Source organism: Anomaloglossus baeobatrachus, chromosome 1 (assembly GCF_048569485.1).
Source record: "Anomaloglossus baeobatrachus isolate aAnoBae1 chromosome 1, aAnoBae1.hap1, whole genome shotgun sequence".
Taxonomy (NCBI): Eukaryota; Metazoa; Chordata; class Amphibia; order Anura; family Aromobatidae; genus Anomaloglossus; species Anomaloglossus baeobatrachus.
The window spans coordinates 387677142-387686353 of NC_134353.1; positions in this window are offsets into that span (position 1 = coordinate 387677142).

A 9212-nucleotide genomic window follows, 5' to 3' on the forward strand; every position below is an offset into this window, starting at 1 on the left:
TGGGTGTTGGAAGAAGGGAGTCCACACAAGGGATTTGGTGCAACTGGTTCTTTACTCACTTTCTGGTGCTAACTGGTAACCCAAGACCTGCTGGTTTCCCCTTCAGGTCCCCTTCATCCCAGTGCCAGTGTAGTAATCTGGTGCCTTCTTCCCCTGCACCTGTCTCTGGTTGGTGGATCCCCGTGGCGTAGAGCAACTGGGGGTCCCCGTCTGGTGTTTTTTCCACTGCTGTCCGTATGACGGTAGCGTGAACCCTGTGGGGTTGGAGTCTCTGGTCCTGTCCCCGGTTCTCCCTTTGCTACTGAGTCTCGGATTTGTAAGGTCAGCGAGGCCCTGGATGGTCCACTCGCTGTGCAGGTGTTATCAGGCCTGCCTGGAGCTTCTGCCTGACCTAGGGTCCTGTACCCCTTTGATGCATAGCTCCTGGAGTACTCCACCGTACTCCACTGGCAACTACCCTCCTGGGCACCAGGTTATTGTTCACTCCAAATCAGTGCATCTCCTCACGTCCACCTTCACCGCTCGACTCCGACTCACTACTCTCAATGAATGTCAACAGTCCGTCCCTCCCACCTGGGCAACTAGTGGACTGGATTGGCTCCACCTCAAGGCGGCCATCCATTGGTCCGACCCTAGCTTTGCACCGCACTATGAGAGATTGTTGCAGTGGCGAAGCTACTGCTTTTGCCGCCCGGGGCGGTCGTCAAATTTGCCGCCCCCTCCCCCCCCCCCCCCCCCGTAATTCAGAAATTTTCAAAAATTTGGAAAACCATCAAAATATTTATTTTTCATGGAACTACAATCAAAGATCTAATTGTAGACTGCTGCTATTAGTTCTAGACTTTCACCTTTTTACACACATGTAGGCCTATTATACACAGCTCTGCTGCATACATACAGACAGACACACAACTCTACTGCATGCATACACACACAACTCTGCAGCTGTTGCATACATACGGACACACACGACTCTGTAGCTGCTGCATACATGAATACATACAGACACACACAATTCTGCTGCATACATACAGACACACAGCTCTGCTGCATACATACAGACACACATAGCTCTACTGCATTTATACAGACACACACAGCTCTACTTCATACATACAGACAACTCTGCAGCATACATACAGACACACAACTCTGATGCATACAGACACACAACTGCATACAGACAGACACACAACTCTGCAGCATACATACAGACACACACAGCTCTACTGCATTTATACAGACACACAGCTCTACTGCATACAGACACAAAACTCTGCAGCATACATACAGACACACACAACTCTGCAGCTGCTGCATACATGCATACATACACACAACTCTGTAGCTGCTGCATACATGCATACATACAGACACACACAACTATGTAGCTGCTGCATACATGCATAGACACACAACTCTGTAGCTGCTGCATACATGCGATACATACAGATACACACAACTATGTAGCTGCTGCATACATGCATACAGACACAACTCTGCTACATACAGACAGACACACAGCTCTACTGCATACATACATACACACACACAACTCTGCTGCACATATAGACACACACACGACTTTTCGGGGCCCGCACACGCGGCTGCTGCAGAGCTGAGGCTGCACCAAGCACAGGGCAGATGTAGTAGAGCTGAGCCTGCACCGAGCACAGGGCAGATGTAGCAGAGCTGTGCCTGCACCGAGCACAGGGCAGGTGTAGCAGAGCTGAGCCTGCACCGAGCACAGGGCAGATGCAGCAGAGCTGAGCCTGCTCCGAACACAGGGCAGATGCAGCAGAGCTGAGCCTGCACCGAGCACAGGGCAGATGTAGCAGAGCTGAGCCTGCACCGAGCACAGGGCAGATGTAGCAGAGCTGAGCCTGCACCGAGCACAGGGCAGATGTAGCAGAGCTGAGCCTGCACCAGACACAAGGCCGATAAGCCTCCCCTATCGCATCCATGTAACCGAACAAAGCCGAACAATGCTCTGGCTCCTTCTCCCCGACCACGCTCACCAAGATCGCAAACGCCTGTAACCAGTTAGCAAAAGTACGAGGAATCAGCCTATAACGGCGGTTTTCTTCCTCGTCCTTTTCCTTTTTGGAGTCGATCGGATTAACCCTATCCAAATTAAATTTTTCCAGGGGGAGCAGAGAAAATAGCTCTACATATTCCCCTTTCCAAATTTTTTCCCGCACCTCCTTCTTTAAGTGGGCCCCCAGCAGGCCCTCAAAACAAACATTAACCTCACTTTTAGCCCTATCATCCAAACGCACCACTTTGTCCTCCTTATCCTTTTCTTTCTCCTCCCCCCCCGCCTCACTCCCCCCCCGCCTCACCGCCCCCCCCCCCCCCCGTCGCCGCGCATGCTCCATCCTGCACCTCCGCCGACGCAACCCCCCGCCCCGCTGGTCCGTTCCACGCAGCTGCCGGCACCTGCGCCCTTTCCACCACCGCCCCAGAAGCCGCCGCCAGCCCCTGTAATAGCCCCAGCAATTGGCTCCACACTGTAAACACACCGGGCGCTGCCACAATCGCAGCCGCCCCCCCTCCCCCGGAACCCCCCCGCCAGCGCAGCCCCTACCGCCTCCGCGGCCATCTCACACGACCGTAGCTCAGCATCCCCCGAGCTCTCCGCCTCGCTGTCCTCCGCCTGACGCCCATCCGTCTCCTCTGCGACGAGATCCACTACTTCCTCCTCGCCGCTGGCCGCATCTTCCATCCGACATCCGGGGGGGCGCCGCCGCAGCACCCCCCCCAACAACGGCCGCGTGGGCAGAATCATCCCCGCTCCGTCTCTTGCCCCGGGGCGACAACCCAGGAGACCGTCCTGTCCCCTGCGCCGGCCCCCCGGGTCTCGATCTCTTGCGCCCGCGCCCACCCCCTCGCCGACTGCTAGGGGGCCCTGAACGCGGACGGACAGACGCCCGGCTCTGGATCCCAGCCGTTGCCGCCTCTGGCCCTCCTGGGCTCTTGCAGGCCTCCTCACGCCGGGTCCTCCCGCTCCCACAGGAGACCGCCACATCCGGGGGCTGCACAGCGGTCCTGCTCATGCCGTCACTCCTGCTCATTGCCGCACCAGGGTCCCATAGACCCGCCCGGTGATGGACCTACCGCTGCTCGCAGCCCCACGGTCCCCCCGCCGACTGCAGGGGATCTGCCGGCCTCTCTCCCACGCCGAGCGCGCTCCCGACCTGGAGCCGCTGCTTTCTCTGTAACTCCAGCCCGGCGCACTGGCCCCTCCCACCTCCCGACCGCCAGCGCTGGACCGCAGATTCCTCCCGCTGTGAGCGGCAGCCCGACTCTGCTGCTGTCGCTCTACCCGCTGCGGAGGGTCCCTGGAGGGGCTCTGGCATCTCCTCCTCGCCCCCCCCTCCCAACCGGGGAATACCTGCGGGGGGGCCGCGACTGGCGCCCACCGCCGTTGGGGGGACGAGGGGCAAGCGCCGATGGGTTAACCCCGGCAGCCCGGTGGTGGGTCTGCACTGCCAGGGGCCCGTGCGCTGCAACTGCTGCCTGGATCAACTTCTGGATCTCCTGGAGCTCCGCATGGTGGACGTGTGGATCACTCGGCGTCTGGAAGCAGAAGAAGAGGTAACTCCTTCAACCCCCAGACTAACCCTTTCCCTACTCCTCCTCTTCCTCCCTGGCTAAACCAACCCACCATGCCATATTAGGCTTACCTACAATGTCCCTATTAACCCCATCACTCCCTACCTCCCCCTTGGTCATGTCGCCCCTCTCCCCAAGGGGTCCGTGGCTTTCTTTCTCGTTTTAGGTTGAAAAGACACTCCTGTGATGCTTCATAAATTCATTGTGGGTTTGGCAATGAACAGAAAACATCTCCTGACAGATTTCAGCAATGAGAAAGAGGAAGAGACTGGGAAAACTCATAGTTGGAGACTCATGCCACCAGCCAACAAGAAGCATGATATGACACACTATAAAGACTCCAGTGTCATGGTGGGAGGGTGAGTTTGTCCATTTACAGCCCCAAAGCTACCTCCGTCTTTTAATGTATTTATACACACTGTCATTGTCCTCCTTGTCTTGATATATAATAGACTGCCTCAGATTTTTATCACTATATACTGCACTGCCTCAAATTTCAGAAGGAATAAAAGACTGAATACCCAACAGGACAGCGAAAAAGCTGAGCATTTTAAACACAGCCAGAGATGGGGTCTTAAGGACAGAAATCCTGTCCTTTACCCCAGATCCAATCTATATTGTACATATATATGAAAATGTCTTGTCTGTTGTATATATCTGGGTATTCCACCCTACTAATTCATAAGTGTGCATATAGATACTTTAAGTATAAGTACAGGTCTGCCTACATATGGACATGCTCAGGTCGCAGCCTGCGAGAGTATTCATGTGAAGGTGATCATGCAATTACGACTGGGAGGTAACCCATTTGTACATGGGTCAATGATCTGCATGTGCTTTTGTTGCTGGCGGGGGCCACTGCCGTTTCTGGGGCTGCTCAGATCCGGGTTACTGCTGCGGCTCGAGTGGTGACTGAACCGGGCTCACACGGTGGTCCGTCCTCACAACCGTCGTAAAGGGGGTATTTACAGGGGATTTTGTCTGTGACGCCACCCGTGGGTTGCGGTGAAGGATGGTGACACCACTGCTGCGTGGTGATGGGGCACCCGGGGCTGGTGGAACGGGGCAGCTAGATGGAATCCCCTCCACGGGTAAGGGAGGTGTAGTCCCGGGGCCCTGTGTCGGTACACGGGAGTGATTGCTGCTGGAGGTGGCGCGCCGGGTTGGACCGGGGGTCAATGGTGTACTCACTGTTCAGTAATTGCACACAAGTCCAGTAGTAAACCAAGTTGCCAGTGACCGGCTGCCGTTGGAGGGTGTATTTGGGTCCCACACCCTGGTTAGTGAACAGGTATCCCTTCCTCCTGCACGTTATGTTTGTCTCTCCTGTTGGACGACTTCCCCTGAAACGGAGAAGTCCACTCCTGGTTCTGTATGTATTTGGGAGCTGTGGCCCATGAAATCTGACCCTTGGCATCTCTGTGGGGTCTGACAGACACCCTATCCCCCGCGTTGGGCTTCCGTTTCACTCTCTGGGCTTCGGGAGAACAAGGCCTGAAACCTCGTCCTCTGCTGGTGAATTAACAAGGGGCATGCAACCTTCCTTGTCCTAGGGTCCAGGCACCCTGACTGTGCACGGCCTCCGGACCGAATTCCCACTGTCGGCATCGGCGGGCTACAACCCTGCCCCGGTCCACTTTAGGTCTCCCGCGACCGGATCTCCATCGCCTATGACCCTGCTCACTGTCTGCCACCTAGCCGGGTAGTCCAAGGGAACCTACCCCTGACTACACTGCACAGTCTCCACTTGACTTCCACTTCACTACCACTACTCAACTAGACTGCACTCCTGTTAGAACTCAACTCCACTTGAACTTCAACTTCAACTGTCTGGTTCCCGCCCCTGACACCTCAAGACCCCTAGGTAGGAGTTCTCATCCGCCTGATCTCGCTCACTGGTGTGTCCCTATTATCATGAGGAGGTGGCTAGGCTTTTATGGCTGTGTGTTGTACCTGAGTGTGGATTTTTGGTGGTGACAAGGAGGATGAATACTTTTGTGACTACCCGGTTTTGCCAGGGCGTCACACTTTATGGATCAGGAGATATTTTACCTTAAGTCTCTATATGCACTCTTACCAAAGGTATATATTTTTGTGTAATAAAGCTGTTTATGTGTCATGTTGTGTGAATGGGGACGTAGAATAAGGTTCCTTAGGGATAATTCCCCTCATTTCATAGGTGTCACCCAGGGTTATGGGGTACTCGGTCCCAGGCAGTGTATAACTGGGGAATGTCACTTTGGTGGCCGTTGCCCGTTTCCGTGCCCTGGGTGCTTTTTGAAAAGAGGATATATTTACAGGGGATTAGATTAGTGTTCACACGTGATGCCACTTGCGGTGTTGCAGCTATGTAGATGGAGTCGCTGCTGCACTATGTCCACTACTGGGGCTGATGTTAATGGCAGCCTGGATTCTAGACCCTCCGCAAGCAGGGCCGGGCCCAAGTGGGTCGGTGATGGGTGTTGGAAGAAGGGAGTCCACACAACGGATTTGGTGCAACTGGTTCTTTACTCACTTTCTGGTGCTAACTGGTAACCAAGGGCTGCTGGTTCTCCCTTCAGGTCCCCTTCATCCCAGTGCCAGTGTAGTAATCTGGTGCCTTTCTTCCCCTGCACCTGTCTCTGGTTGGTGGATCCCCGTGGCGTAGAGCAACTGGGGGTCCCCGTCTGGTGTTTTTTCCACTGCTGTCCGTATGACGGTAGCGTGAACCCTGTGGGGTTGGAGTCTCTGGTCCTGTCCCCGGTTCTCCCTTTGCTACTGAGTCTCGGATTTTTAAGGTCAGCGAGGTCCTTGATGGTCCACGCGCTGTGCAGGTGTTATCAGGCCTGCCTGGAGCTTCTGCCTGACCTAAGGTCCTGTACCCCGTTGATGCATAGTTCCTGGAGTACTCCACCGTACTCCACTGGCAACTACCCTCCTGGGCACCAGGTTATTGTTCACTCCAAATCAGTGCATCTCCTCACGTCCACCTTCACCACTAGTGGACTGGATTGGCTCCACCTCTAGGCGGCCATCCATTGGTCCGACCCTAGCTTTGTGTGAAGCCCCGCAGGTGCTGTGTCGGTGTCGGTGCATTACCTTCAGGGACTCCACGTTGCTGGATCTCCGTCACTGGTAGGAAATCTTCTTGTTTGATCGTGACGCCACTCTCAGTATTGCGGTCAGTGGGGACCGCCACTGCAGGTTAGGGGACGCCTGGGGCTGATGGTGGGTGCAGTCGGATGTAGTAGCCTCCTGAGAGTGAGGCAAGCCCCAGGGCCCGGTGTAGGTTTGTAGTACTACAAGTCGCAGAATGACCACACAGGCAGAGTGTCTTTCAGGGTTTTTACTCACATTTGATGGCAGGGTGAGTAACCCGGGCGTAGCTGGGACGAACCAGGTGGAACCAGGTATCCTTCAGGCTGACGTTATGAGGGTGACTACTGACTCGCCTTCCTTAGCCCTTGGTGGTTTGGGGTAACCCCGACTTTGAGTCCCTATGGGGGTCACCCAGGGAAGATGCTCCAAGCCTCTCTCCCCTTCTTGTTTCGCCGTGTGCTTGTTCCCCGGACCAGGCCACTCCAGCCTCTTGCCTCCTATGACCTATGGGCCCTAACTTGTGGTTACGTGGCTGCGGCTTTTGTAGTGTTGTGGTGTGGGCTTTAAGAGCCCCACACCGGCAGGTTTAGCAGAAGAAAGTTGAATCTATCCCCGCTTCGGGATCTGCCGCCCGGTTGGGCCTGGTGCTCTCTAGCAGTCTCCTTACTTCCCACTCCGTTGCACTCGCTAGCTGAAGCTGGCTTTCAGGCAGCACTCCTAGTTGACCGTTCTCCCCCGTCTGTAGCCACTGCGCGGACGCTGTCAGATTGCACAGCTCCAGGGATCTGCTCCTCACTTGAGCTCCCTGGACTCTACACTGAACTGGCTCACTGCTCCTCCTCTCCTGTTCTTGCCTACGCCACCTAGCAACCAGACTCTCCACCACACCCCTTGAGAGGAGATGGAGGCTCTACCCCCTCCACTATTCCAGTGAAGGTGAAGGCTTGCCCCCTCCTGGGATCCCCAGGGGTCCTCTCATGGGTACATGTGTGAGACCTGGTCACTATGCGCCTGTGTTCCACACCCCAGTCAGCCTTCTGGATTACCTGTATTGTACTGTCCCCAGCATGGGTGCAGTACTCAGTGGTGCCTGACCAGGTCAGGGGCGCCACATTCCCCCTTAGTTATCACCAGCACGTCCTCGGGCTGCAAGACAACATTTTAAAATGCATAAAACATTAAAACATGTAAAACATTTTTAAAACCACCAGGTATCAGACATCACCACCCTCCACCCACAAGTCCGTTAACCCACCCAAAACCCTCTCAGGAGGCAGGTCACCGGTCCTGTTGGTAACCAGGTCTGGGCCATCCGTTTCCCCAGACCTTTCCTCCAATCTTCCTCTCCCGTTGGCCGCGACTTCAGCCACTTCTGGCAGGATGTAGAGGCGGCTTTCATGGGCTGGTGGTTTCAGGGTATACCTGGCCTGGTGGATCCGCGCCTTCAGCCTCTTCTGGCAGGATGCAGAGGCGGCCTCCACAGTTGGTGCTGACCAGGTACCCTCTTTGTGGTGGTGAGCCAAGGCCCCATAAACAGGCGTGCTCTCTGGTCGCAGGTGAGCCAAGGCCCTTTTCTACGGACGGGCCCCCCTGGTTGCAGACGAGCCAAGCCCCTAAACAGGCTGGCCCTGGTGGTGGTGCCACTGGTGTAACTATTTACACTGCGAGAGTTTGTGGCTATAGCAAGTTCATAGCCTTAAAGTTTATTTCTCACAATAGTTTTTGTGGGCACATGCTTAAACGTTGCAAAACAAAACTTTTCAAAACTGGTCAAAACAGTAACTTCTCTTCTTACTTTACTTTACTCCTCCATTTCACCAGGGCGTGGGCATGTAGGGCACCGGCACCTGTGACTTTCTTGCTCTCCGTCGTCGTCCGTGGTTGTTTCATCTGTAGGATCTTTATCTTTCCGTTCTTGGTCTTCGTCTGTTTCTACATCTGGTTCTTTATCTCTGTCTTTTCTTTCTTGTCTTTCTTGTCTTTCTTGTCTTTCTTGTCTTTCTTGTCTTTCTTGTAGCATGGGATGGCTGTAAGGTTTGATGGGACATAACGCTACGTCCAGGGCATACAATCCCCTTTCGCCTTGATGCATGGTGAACTGAACTGAGTCTCCCATCTTTAGATTTCTGCCAGGGTGTCCTCTAGGCAGATGAGCGCTTACATCTCTCCTGTTAACAAATATCCCCTCCTTGATGCCAGGGGCTACAATGAATCCATAACCACTTTTCAAGTTGAAATCTTCCACTACGCCATAACACAGGGGTCCTCTGGCCTGGGCTTTGGACCTTCTTAGGCACCTTTTCTCCTCCAGGTCTCTGACCGTGACCTCTCTCTGCTCTGGGGATTGTGGTGCTGGAGCAACCTGTGTTCTGCTGCGCCGTGTCTTGCGGGCTGGATTCATGCTTGCGGGCTCCCAGGTGAGGTCTTTGGGCTGATCTTCATCTGCTGACGGTGTCAATTCTTCCTCATCCCAGCGAGAATAGGGCAGCATCTCTGGCTCTGGGTATGGGTCCACTGCT